A 12,220-nucleotide genomic window follows, 5' to 3' on the forward strand; every position below is an offset into this window, starting at 1 on the left:
TGCTAAACTTCGTCAACCTATAGATAAAGTGAACAAGTTTTATAGGCATTTGACGAATATAGACGGACTAATGAGTTTCTGAAAAGATTCGGCAGGGAACGGGGGTGGGTCGGTATGCAAAGGTTGGAGCTCCTTCAAGTAAATCAGGCTTCATTTTAAAGAACCTTACACACATGCAAGCACACACACAACTTAATTAAAAGGACTCCGTTCCTGCATTGGCCGGGAATCGGACCCGTGTCTCCCGCGTGGCAGGCGAGAATTCTACCACTGAACCACCAATGCTCGGCTGGGAGAGCTTCGGCCTTCACATTGCCCTGGATTTAGTAATGGTGCGTAACTGTTACACGTCAAATCCAGGGAAAGGGGGGTTGGGTCAATATGCAAAGTTTGGAGCTCCTTCTAGCAAATCAGGCTCGGCCTTCAAGGCTCATTTTAAAGAATCCCACACACATGCAAACACACACCCCTTACTTAAAAGAACTCTGTTCCTGCATTTGCCCGGGAATCAGAGCCAGGCCTCCTGTGTGGCAGGCGAGAATGGATGATGGAAGAGACTTTTTAACTTTTACTCCTCCCATTTGGAGTGAGGGGGAGATGAAAATCTTATCGGCACCCTAGATTACCCTTTGTGAGTATAGTGGTTTACCACAGGGAGCGCACATGCTCAAGCGCGTGGGCACACAACTCGAGTTTCTCTTCATAGACGCATAAATCTTTCGCCTTTTACTAAAGATTTCCGTGGAGGGGAACCTTTCCGTAGTGATGGGAAAATGAAGCTTTTCGAAGCACTAAAGCTTTCCCCTCAACTGTATTGTAAAAAGGTTCATTACTCGAAGCTTTTCAACACGTTGCGCACTAATGACATCTTGTGGCCAAAGGTGGAAAAAGTTGCCTTTGCGTCCCAGATCTCAAAGCGATTTTGGACAGTTTCATCAAATACATCAAGTGCAACGAAAACCGTCAGAAATTAAAAAATAATAAAAATGTCATTTTACTTGAATTAATCTGTAAATAAACTTTTTTATAAAATTCTAAAAGTATAAGCATGGTTTATGTAGGCATCTATGTTCAAAGTAAATTAACTGTTAAGTTGACTAATAATTATTATTAATTAGAAGTGCTAGTGAAGCAAGGATAACTACAAAATTGACATGCACAAAACTACACATGTACATATTTATTCGTATTATGATTTTATTCTTAACAAAAAGCGAATGACACTTGAAACCTGCGCAAGGAGTTTGCGTTATTTGAATCAGAATATGAAGCAGTCACGTGGTTGTGTGTGAAAACGAAGCATCGGACGTCACAGGTCATGTGGTTATGGCAAAACGAATCAAGCTCCGGTACAGTGCTTCACTGTGAGATGTTTCGTTTTTTTGATACAAGCTTCGAAGCTTCGGTGTCAAACGTTACATCACTACCTTTCCGAGTGACCTGTATTTTTGGGTGCTCTGCTCACAGCAGAGCTGCACTGCAGTTTCAATAGCAGACTAAATCTGACCACACACCAATGTGCATTGGAGCAAAGCGTGCTTTCTCGTGGACCGTGTTTGCAGCCTTTGCGCTTCCTGTGTCGCAACTTCACATTTTTTTTCAGCCAGCATGGAAAGACAGCACTCTCATGACATGATGGGATCCAAACCTTGGGCTTCAGCCACTTTGGCCCTGTCAGTGACTCATGTACTTCCAGCATTCTTTTCTGCTCACAACAGAGCTGTATTGGAGTGTCAAGAGTAAAACTGGCCACCAGCCAATGGGCGGTGGAACGAAGCGCGCCTCACCACGTTCTGTACTTGCGGACTTTGCGCTTTCTGCGTCGCAGCTCCAGATTTCTTTAGCCCGCATGGAAAGACAGCACTCTCTCGTACATGACGGGATACAAACAAAGATGGCTTCAGCTCCTTTTGCCCTATCAGTGACTTGTGCATTTCAAGCATTCTTTTCAGATGGCTAAAAGCTGGAGTCGGGCACTTGCGTTGGTGGTATAGTGGTGAGCATAGCTGCCTTCCAAGCAGTTGACCCGGGTTCGATTCCCGGCCAACGCATTTGTTTTGGCTCTGGCTGACGTTGAAGCAGAACTCCTTCTGTGACCTCTGTCAGCACCAAAATCTTTTGGATGAGTCGTTCAGCAGCAGCAAAGAGCTGGGTCTCCCCGTCGGGGAATCGAACCCCGGTCTTCCGCGTGACAGGCGGAGATACTGTCCACTATACTAACGAGGAGCCGTACCCAGTGTTCTTCGCCCCCAGCCGCCTTGACTTCACCGACATCAGCATAAGGAGCCACTACTCCATGAAAAAAAACAAATCAACCTGCCTTGATCTTATTGAGTCTCCCAATATCTTGAATGCTACACATTACAGGGGGTCCTCATTTGGACCACTTTACTATTATTACTATTTTTTTTACTTTTCATAATGGGAACATGAAAAAAAGGGATGGGAAATCATGTGGCAGTAACATCGCATTTACGTGGATCATATCGCCCAGTGCTAGAATTCTACCACTGAACCACCAATGCTCGGAAAGGAGGGAGAACGTTTGGAATTAACACCGCATTTACGAGTATATTGCCCACTGCTAAACTTCGTCAACCTATAGATAAAGTGAACAAGTTTTATAGGCATTTGACGAATATAGACGGACTAATGAGTTTCTGAAAAGATTCGGCAGGGAACGGGGGTTGGTCGGTATGCAAAGGTTGGAGCTCCTTCAAGTAAATCAGGCTTCATTTTAAAGAACCTTACACACATGCAAGCACACACACAACTTAATTAAAAGGACTCCGTTCCTGCATTGGCCGGGAATCGGACCCGGGTCTCCCGCGTGGCAGGCGAGAATTCTACCACTGAACCACCAATGCTCGGCTGGGAGAACTTCGGCCTTCACATTGCCCTGGATTTAGTAATGGTGCGTAACTGTTACACGTCAAATCCAGGGAAAGGGGGGTTGGGTCAATATGCAAAGTTTGGAGCTCCTTCTAGCAAATCAGGCTTGGCCTTCAAGGCTCATTTTAAAGAATCCCACACACATGCAAACACACACCCCTTACTTAAAAGAACTCTGTTCCTGCATTTGCCCGGGAATCAGAGCCAGGCCTCCTGTGTGGCAGGCGAGAATGGATGATGGAAGAGACTTTTTAACTTTTACTCCTCCCATTTGGAGTGAGGGGGAGATGAAAATCTTATCGGCACCCTAGATTACCCTTTGTGAGTATAGCGGTTTACCACAGGGAGCGCACATGCTCAAGCGCGTGGGCACACAACTCGAGTTTCTCTTCATAGACGCATAAATCTTTCGCCTTTTACTAAAGATTTCCGTGGAGGGGAACCTTTCCGAGTGACCTGTATTTTTGGGTGCTCTGCTCACAGCAGAGCTGCACTGCAGTTTCAATAGCAGACTAAATCTGACCACACACCAATGTGCATTGGAGCAAAGCGTGCTTTCTCGTGGACCGTGTTTGCAGCCTTTGCGCTTCCTGTGTCGCAACTTCACATTTTTTTTCAGCCAGCATGGAAAGACAGCACTCTCATGACATGATGGGATCCAAACCTTGGGCTTCAGCCACTTTGGCCCTGTCAGTGACTCATGTACTTCCAGCATTCTTTTCTGCTCACAACAGAGCTGTATTGGAGTGTCAAGAGTAAAACTGGCCACCAGCCAATGGGCGGTGGAACGAAGCGCGCCTCACCACGTTCTGTACTTGCGGACTTTGCGCTTTCTGCGTCGCAGCTCCAGATTTCTTTAGCCCGCATGGAAAGACAGCACTCTCTCGTACATGACGGGATACAAACAAAGATGGCTTCAGCTCCTTTTGCCCTATCAGTGACTTGTGCATTTCAAGCATTCTTTTCAGATGGCTAAAAGCTGGAGTCGGGCACTTGCGTTGGTGGTATAGTGGTGAGCATAGCTGCCTTCCAAGCAGTTGACCCGGGTTCGATTACCGACCAACGCATTTGTTTTGTCTCTGGCTGACGTTGAAGCAGAACTCCTTCTGTGACCTCTGTCAGCACCAAAATCTTTTGGATGAGTCGTTCAGCAGCAGCAAAGAGCTGGGTCTCCCCGTCGGGGAATCGAACAACGGTCTTCCGCGTGACAGGCGGAGATACTGTCCACTATACTAACGAGGAGCCGTACCCAGTGTTCTTCGCCCCCAGCCGCCTTGACTTCACCGACATCAGCATAAGGAGCCACTACTCCATGAAAAAAAACAAATCAACCTGCCTTGATCTTATTGAGTCTCCCAATATCTTGAATGCTACACATTACAGGGGGTCCTCATTTGGACCACTTTACTATTATTACTATTTTTTTTACTTTTCATAATGGGAACATGAAAAAAAAGGATGGGAAATCATGTGGCAGTAACATCGCATTTACGTGGATCATATCGCCCACTGCTAGAATTCTACCACTGAACCACCAATGCTCGGAAAGGAGGGAGAACGTTTGGAATTAACACCGCATTTACGAGTATATTGCCCACTGCTAAACTTCGTCAACCTATAGATAAAGTGAACAAGTTTTATAGGCATTTGACGAATATAGACGGACTAATGAGTTTCTGAAAAGATTCGGCAGGGAACGGGGGTGGGTCGGTATGCAAAGGTTGGAGCTCCTTCAAGTAAATCAGGCTTCATTTTAAAGAACCTTACACACATGCAAGCACACACACAACTTAATTAAAAGGACTCCGTTCCTGCATTGGCCGGGAATCGGACCCGTGTCTCCCGCGTGGCAGGCGAGAATTCTACCACTGAACCACCAATGCTCGGCTGGGAGAGCTTCGGCCTTCACATTGCCCTGGATTTAGTAATGGTGCGTAACTGTTACACGTCAAATCCAGGGAAAGGGGGGTTGGGTCAATATGCAAAGTTTGGAGCTCCTTCTAGCAAATCAGGCTCGGCCTTCAAGGCTCATTTTAAAGAATCCCACACACATGCAAACACACACCCCTTACTTAAAAGAACTCTGTTCCTGCATTTGCCCGGGAATCAGAGCCAGGCCTCCTGTGTGGCAGGCGAGAATGGATGATGGAAGAGACTTTTTAACTTTTACTCCTCCCATTTGGAGTGAGGGGGAGATGAAAATCTTATCGGCACCCTAGATTACCCTTTGTGAGTATAGTGGTTTACCACAGGGAGCGCACATGCTCAAGCGCGTGGGCACACAACTCGAGTTTCTCTTCATAGACGCATAAATCTTTCGCCTTTTACTAAAGATTTCCGTGGAGGGGAACCTTTCCGTAGTGATGGGAAAATGAAGCTTTTCGAAGCACTAAAGCTTTCCCCTCAACTGTATTGTAAAAAGGTTCATTACTCGAAGCTTTTCAACACGTTGCGCACTAATGACATCTTGTGGCCAAAGGTGGAAAAAGTTGCCTTTGCGTCCCAGATCTCAAAGCGATTTTGGACAGTTTCATCAAATACATCAAGTGCAACGAAAACCGTCAGAAATTAAAAAATAATAAAAATGTCATTTTACTTGAATTAATCTGTAAATAAACTTTTTTATAAAATTCTAAAAGTATAAGCATGGTTTATGTAGGCATCTATGTTCAAAGTAAATTAACTGTTAAGTTGACTAATAATTATTATTAATTAGAAGTGCTAGTGAAGCAAGGATAACTACAAAATTGACATGCACAAAACTACACATGTACATATTTATTCGTATTATGATTTTATTCTTAACAAAAAGCGAATGACACTTGAAACCTGCGCAAGGAGTTTGCGTTATTTGAATCAGAATATGAAGCAGTCACGTGGTTGTGTGTGAAAACGAAGCATCGGACGTCACAGGTCATGTGGTTATGGCAAAACGAATCAAGCTCCGGTACAGTGCTTCACTGTGAGATGTTTCGTTTTTTTGATACAAGCTTCGAAGCTTCGGTGTCAAACGTTACATCACTACCTTTCCGAGTGACCTGTATTTTTGGGTGCTCTGCTCACAGCAGAGCTGCACTGCAGTTTCAATAGCAGACTAAATCTGACCACACACCAATGTGCATTGGAGCAAAGCGTGCTTTCTCGTGGACCGTGTTTGCAGCCTTTGCGCTTCCTGTGTCGCAACTTCACATTTTTTTTCAGCCAGCATGGAAAGACAGCACTCTCATGACATGATGGGATCCAAACCTTGGGCTTCAGCCACTTTGGCCCTGTCAGTGACTCATGTACTTCCAGCATTCTTTTCTGCTCACAACAGAGCTGTATTGGAGTGTCAAGAGTAAAACTGGCCACCAGCCAATGGGCGGTGGAACGAAGCGCGCCTCACCACGTTCTGTACTTGCGGACTTTGCGCTTTCTGCGTCGCAGCTCCAGATTTCTTTAGCCCGCATGGAAAGACAGCACTCTCTCGTACATGACGGGATACAAACAAAGATGGCTTCAGCTCCTTTTGCCCTATCAGTGACTTGTGCATTTCAAGCATTCTTTTCAGATGGCTAAAAGCTGGAGTCGGGCACTTGCGTTGGTGGTATAGTGGTGAGCATAGCTGCCTTCCAAGCAGTTGACCCGGGTTCGATTCCCGGCCAACGCATTTGTTTTGGCTCTGGCTGACGTTGAAGCAGAACTCCTTCTGTGACCTCTGTCAGCACCAAAATCTTTTGGATGAGTCGTTCAGCAGCAGCAAAGAGCTGGGTCTCCCCGTCGGGGAATCGAACCCCGGTCTTCCGCGTGACAGGCGGAGATACTGTCCACTATACTAACGAGGAGCCGTACCCAGTGTTCTTCGCCCCCAGCCGCCTTGACTTCACCGACATCAGCATAAGGAGCCACTACTCCATGAAAAAAAACAAATCAACCTGCCTTGATCTTATTGAGTCTCCCAATATCTTGAATGCTACACATTACAGGGGGTCCTCATTTGGACCACTTTACTATTATTACTATTTTTTTTACTTTTCATAATGGGAACATGAAAAAAAGGGATGGGAAATCATGTGGCAGTAACATCGCATTTACGTGGATCATATCGCCCAGTGCTAGAATTCTACCACTGAACCACCAATGCTCGGAAAGGAGGGAGAACGTTTGGAATTAACACCGCATTTACGAGTATATTGCCCACTGCTAAACTTCGTCAACCTATAGATAAAGTGAACAAGTTTTATAGGCATTTGACGAATATAGACGGACTAATGAGTTTCTGAAAAGATTCGGCAGGGAACGGGGGTTGGTCGGTATGCAAAGGTTGGAGCTCCTTCAAGTAAATCAGGCTTCATTTTAAAGAACCTTACACACATGCAAGCACACACACAACTTAATTAAAAGGACTCCGTTCCTGCATTGGCCGGGAATCGGACCCGGGTCTCCCGCGTGGCAGGCGAGAATTCTACCACTGAACCACCAATGCTCGGCTGGGAGAACTTCGGCCTTCACATTGCCCTGGATTTAGTAATGGTGCGTAACTGTTACACGTCAAATCCAGGGAAAGGGGGGTTGGGTCAATATGCAAAGTTTGGAGCTCCTTCTAGCAAATCAGGCTTGGCCTTCAAGGCTCATTTTAAAGAATCCCACACACATGCAAACACACACCCCTTACTTAAAAGAACTCTGTTCCTGCATTTGCCCGGGAATCAGAGCCAGGCCTCCTGTGTGGCAGGCGAGAATGGATGATGGAAGAGACTTTTTAACTTTTACTCCTCCCATTTGGAGTGAGGGGGAGATGAAAATCTTATCGGCACCCTAGATTACCCTTTGTGAGTATAGCGGTTTACCACAGGGAGCGCACATGCTCAAGCGCGTGGGCACACAACTCGAGTTTCTCTTCATAGACGCATAAATCTTTCGCCTTTTACTAAAGATTTCCGTGGAGGGGAACCTTTCCGAGTGACCTGTATTTTTGGGTGCTCTGCTCACAGCAGAGCTGCACTGCAGTTTCAATAGCAGACTAAATCTGACCACACACCAATGTGCATTGGAGCAAAGCGTGCTTTCTCGTGGACCGTGTTTGCAGCCTTTGCGCTTCCTGTGTCGCAACTTCACATTTTTTTTCAGCCAGCATGGAAAGACAGCACTCTCATGACATGATGGGATCCAAACCTTGGGCTTCAGCCACTTTGGCCCTGTCAGTGACTCATGTACTTCCAGCATTCTTTTCTGCTCACAACAGAGCTGTATTGGAGTGTCAAGAGTAAAACTGGCCACCAGCCAATGGGCGGTGGAACGAAGCGCGCCTCACCACGTTCTGTACTTGCGGACTTTGCGCTTTCTGCGTCGCAGCTCCAGATTTCTTTAGCCCGCATGGAAAGACAGCACTCTCTCGTACATGACGGGATACAAACAAAGATGGCTTCAGCTCCTTTTGCCCTATCAGTGACTTGTGCATTTCAAGCATTCTTTTCAGATGGCTAAAAGCTGGAGTCGGGCACTTGCGTTGGTGGTATAGTGGTGAGCATAGCTGCCTTCCAAGCAGTTGACCCGGGTTCGATTACCGACCAACGCATTTGTTTTGTCTCTGGCTGACGTTGAAGCAGAACTCCTTCTGTGACCTCTGTCAGCACCAAAATCTTTTGGATGAGTCGTTCAGCAGCAGCAAAGAGCTGGGTCTCCCCGTCGGGGAATCGAACAACGGTCTTCCGCGTGACAGGCGGAGATACTGTCCACTATACTAACGAGGAGCCGTACCCAGTGTTCTTCGCCCCCAGCCGCCTTGACTTCACCGACATCAGCATAAGGAGCCACTACTCCATGAAAAAAAACAAATCAACCTGCCTTGATCTTATTGAGTCTCCCAATATCTTGAATGCTACACATTACAGGGGGTCCTCATTTGGACCACTTTACTATTATTACTATTTTTTTTACTTTTCATAATGGGAACATGAAAAAAAAGGATGGGAAATCATGTGGCAGTAACATCGCATTTATGTGGATCATATCGCCCACTGCTAGAATTCTACCACTGAACCACCAATGCTCGGAAAGGAGGGAGAACGTTTGGAATTAACACCGCATTTACGAGTATATTGCCCACTGCTAAACTTCGTCAACCTATAGATAAAGTGAACAAGTTTTATAGGCATTTGACGAATATAGACGGACTAATGAGTTTCTGAAAAGATTCGGCAGGGAACGGGGGTGGGTCGGTATGCAAAGGTTGGAGCTCCTTCAAGTAAATCAGGCTTCATTTTAAAGAACCTTACACACATGCAAGCACACACACAACTTAATTAAAAGGACTCCGTTCCTGCATTGGCCGGGAATCGGACCCGTGTCTCCCGCGTGGCAGGCGAGAATTCTACCACTGAACCACCAATGCTCGGCTGGGAGAGCTTCGGCCTTCACATTGCCCTGGATTTAGTAATGGTGCGTAACTGTTACACGTCAAATCCAGGGAAAGGGGGGTTGGGTCAATATGCAAAGTTTGGAGCTCCTTCTAGCAAATCAGGCTCGGCCTTCAAGGCTCATTTTAAAGAATCCCACACACATGCAAACACACACCCCTTACTTAAAAGAACTCTGTTCCTGCATTTGCCCGGGAATCAGAGCCAGGCCTCCTGTGTGGCAGGCGAGAATGGATGATGGAAGAGACTTTTTAACTTTTACTCCTCCCATTTGGAGTGAGGGGGAGATGAAAATCTTATCGGCACCCTAGATTACCCTTTGTGAGTATAGTGGTTTACCACAGGGAGCGCACATGCTCAAGCGCGTGGGCACACAACTCGAGTTTCTCTTCATAGACGCATAAATCTTTCGCCTTTTACTAAAGATTTCCGTGGAGGGGAACCTTTCCGTAGTGATGGGAAAATGAAGCTTTTCGAAGCACTAAAGCTTTCCCCTCAACTGTATTGTAAAAAGGTTCATTACTCGAAGCTTTTCAACACGTTGCGCACTAATGACATCTTGTGGCCAAAGGTGGAAAAAGTTGCCTTTGCGTCCCAGATCTCAAAGCGATTTTGGACAGTTTCATCAAATACATCAAGTGCAACGAAAACCGTCAGAAATTAAAAAATAATAAAAATGTCATTTTACTTGAATTAATCTGTAAATAAACTTTTTTATAAAATTCTAAAAGTATAAGCATGGTTTATGTAGGCATCTATGTTCAAAGTAAATTAACTGTTAAGTTGACTAATAATTATTATTAATTAGAAGTGCTAGTGAAGCAAGGATAACTACAAAATTGACATGCACAAAACTACACATGTACATATTTATTCGTATTATGATTTTATTCTTAACAAAAAGCGAATGACACTTGAAACCTGCGCAAGGAGTTTGCGTTATTTGAATCAGAATATGAAGCAGTCACGTGGTTGTGTGTGAAAACGAAGCATCGGACGTCACAGGTCATGTGGTTATGGCAAAACGAATCAAGCTCCGGTACAGTGCTTCACTGTGAGATGTTTCGTTTTTTTGATACAAGCTTCGAAGCTTCGGTGTCAAACGTTACATCACTACCTTTCCGAGTGACCTGTATTTTTGGGTGCTCTGCTCACAGCAGAGCTGCACTGCAGTTTCAATAGCAGACTAAATCTGACCACACACCAATGTGCATTGGAGCAAAGCGTGCTTTCTCGTGGACCGTGTTTGCAGCCTTTGCGCTTCCTGTGTCGCAACTTCACATTTTTTTTCAGCCAGCATGGAAAGACAGCACTCTCATGACATGATGGGATCCAAACCTTGGGCTTCAGCCACTTTGGCCCTGTCAGTGACTCATGTACTTCCAGCATTCTTTTCTGCTCACAACAGAGCTGTATTGGAGTGTCAAGAGTAAAACTGGCCACCAGCCAATGGGCGGTGGAACGAAGCGCGCCTCACCACGTTCTGTACTTGCGGACTTTGCGCTTTCTGCGTCGCAGCTCCAGATTTCTTTAGCCCGCATGGAAAGACAGCACTCTCTCGTACATGACGGGATACAAACAAAGATGGCTTCAGCTCCTTTTGCCCTATCAGTGACTTGTGCATTTCAAGCATTCTTTTCAGATGGCTAAAAGCTGGAGTCGGGCACTTGCGTTGGTGGTATAGTGGTGAGCATAGCTGCCTTCCAAGCAGTTGACCCGGGTTCGATTCCCGGCCAACGCATTTGTTTTGGCTCTGGCTGACGTTGAAGCAGAACTCCTTCTGTGACCTCTGTCAGCACCAAAATCTTTTGGATGAGTCGTTCAGCAGCAGCAAAGAGCTGGGTCTCCCCGTCGGGGAATCGAACAACGGTCTTCCGCGTGACAGGCGGAGATACTGTCCACTATACTAACGAGGAGCCGTACCCAGTGTTCTTCGCCCCCAGCCGCCTTGACTTCACCGACATCAGCATAAGGAGCCACTACTCCATGAAAAAAAACAAATCAACCTGCCTTGATCTTATTGAGTCTCCCAATATCTTGAATGCTACACATTACAGGGGGTCCTCATTTGGACCACTTTACTATTATTACTATTTTTTTTACTTTTCATAATGGGAACATGAAAAAAAAGGATGGGAAATCATGTGGCAGTAACATCGCATTTACGTGGATCATATCGCCCACTGCTAGAATTCTACCACTGAACCACCAATGCTCGGAAAGGAGGGAGAACGTTTGGAATTAACACCGCATTTACGAGTATATTGCCCACTGCTAAACTTCGTCAACCTATAGATAAAGTGAACAAGTTTTATAGGCATTTGACGAATATAGACGGACTAATGAGTTTCTGAAAAGATTCGGCAGGGAACGGGGGTGGGTCGGTATGCAAAGGTTGGAGCTCCTTCAAGTAAATCAGGCTTCATTTTAAAGAACCTTACACACATGCAAGCACACACACAACTTAATTAAAAGGACTCCGTTCCTGCATTGGCCGGGAATCGGACCCGGGTCTCCCGCGTGGCAGGCGAGAATTCTACCACTGAACCACCAATGCTCGGCTGGGAGAGCTTCGGCCTTCACATTGCCCTGGATTTAGTAATGGTGCGTAACTGTTACACGTCAAATCCAGGGAAAGGGGGGTTGGGTCAATATGCAAAGTTTGGAGCTCCTTCTAGCAAATCAGGCTCGGCCTTCAAGGCTCATTTTAAAGAATCCCACACACATGCAAACACACACCCCTTACTTAAAAGAACTCTGTTCCTGCATTTGCCCGGGAATCAGAGCCAGGCCTCCTGTGTGGCAGGCGAGAATGGATGATGGAAGAGACTTTTTAACTTTTACTCCTCCCATTTGGAGTGAGGGGGAGATGAAAATCTTATCGGCACCCTAGATTACCCTTTGTGAGTATAGTGGTTTACCACAGGGAG

General features: G+C 45.9%; 13 non-coding genes across 13 annotated transcripts; 8 read left to right on the top strand and 5 right to left on the bottom strand.

The window, feature by feature from the left end:
* The first annotated feature begins 684 nt into the window (after positions 1-684).
* LOC141291236 (U5 spliceosomal RNA) lies at positions 685-799 on the top strand. Its single transcript, XR_012340301.1, has one exon. It is a non-coding gene; the product is annotated as a U5 spliceosomal RNA (small nuclear RNA).
* Positions 800-1,979: 1,180 nt separating this feature from the next.
* On the top strand, positions 1,980-2,051 carry trnag-ucc (transfer RNA glycine (anticodon UCC)). Its single transcript has one exon. It is a non-coding gene; the product is annotated as a tRNA-Gly (tRNA).
* Positions 2,052-2,154: 103 nt separating this feature from the next.
* trnad-guc (transfer RNA aspartic acid (anticodon GUC)) lies at positions 2,155-2,226 on the bottom strand. Its single transcript has one exon. It is a non-coding gene; the product is annotated as a tRNA-Asp (tRNA).
* A 570-nt stretch (positions 2,227-2,796) lies between these two features.
* trnag-gcc (transfer RNA glycine (anticodon GCC)) lies at positions 2,797-2,867 on the bottom strand. Its single transcript has one exon. It is a non-coding gene; the product is annotated as a tRNA-Gly (tRNA).
* A 399-nt stretch (positions 2,868-3,266) lies between these two features.
* Positions 3,267-3,382, top strand: LOC141288318 (U5 spliceosomal RNA). The gene has a single exon (XR_012339660.1). It is a non-coding gene; the product is annotated as a U5 spliceosomal RNA (small nuclear RNA).
* Positions 3,383-5,174: 1,792 nt separating this feature from the next.
* On the top strand, positions 5,175-5,289 carry LOC141291247 (U5 spliceosomal RNA). The gene has a single exon (XR_012340303.1). It is a non-coding gene; the product is annotated as a U5 spliceosomal RNA (small nuclear RNA).
* A 1,180-nt stretch (positions 5,290-6,469) lies between these two features.
* Positions 6,470-6,541, top strand: trnag-ucc (transfer RNA glycine (anticodon UCC)). Its single transcript has one exon. It is a non-coding gene; the product is annotated as a tRNA-Gly (tRNA).
* A 103-nt stretch (positions 6,542-6,644) lies between these two features.
* trnad-guc (transfer RNA aspartic acid (anticodon GUC)) lies at positions 6,645-6,716 on the bottom strand. The gene has a single exon. It is a non-coding gene; the product is annotated as a tRNA-Asp (tRNA).
* A 570-nt stretch (positions 6,717-7,286) lies between these two features.
* trnag-gcc (transfer RNA glycine (anticodon GCC)) lies at positions 7,287-7,357 on the bottom strand. Its single transcript has one exon. It is a non-coding gene; the product is annotated as a tRNA-Gly (tRNA).
* Positions 7,358-7,756: 399 nt separating this feature from the next.
* LOC141288324 (U5 spliceosomal RNA) lies at positions 7,757-7,872 on the top strand. Its single transcript, XR_012339661.1, has one exon. It is a non-coding gene; the product is annotated as a U5 spliceosomal RNA (small nuclear RNA).
* Positions 7,873-9,664: 1,792 nt separating this feature from the next.
* On the top strand, positions 9,665-9,779 carry LOC141291254 (U5 spliceosomal RNA). Its single transcript, XR_012340304.1, has one exon. It is a non-coding gene; the product is annotated as a U5 spliceosomal RNA (small nuclear RNA).
* Positions 9,780-10,959: 1,180 nt separating this feature from the next.
* trnag-ucc (transfer RNA glycine (anticodon UCC)) lies at positions 10,960-11,031 on the top strand. The gene has a single exon. It is a non-coding gene; the product is annotated as a tRNA-Gly (tRNA).
* Positions 11,032-11,776: 745 nt separating this feature from the next.
* Positions 11,777-11,847, bottom strand: trnag-gcc (transfer RNA glycine (anticodon GCC)). The gene has a single exon. It is a non-coding gene; the product is annotated as a tRNA-Gly (tRNA).
* Between the last annotated feature and the right edge of the window lie 373 nt (positions 11,848-12,220).

The sequence above is a fragment of the Garra rufa genome, chromosome 1 (genome assembly GCF_049309525.1).
Source record: "Garra rufa chromosome 1, GarRuf1.0, whole genome shotgun sequence".
Taxonomy (NCBI): Eukaryota; Metazoa; Chordata; class Actinopteri; order Cypriniformes; family Cyprinidae; genus Garra; species Garra rufa.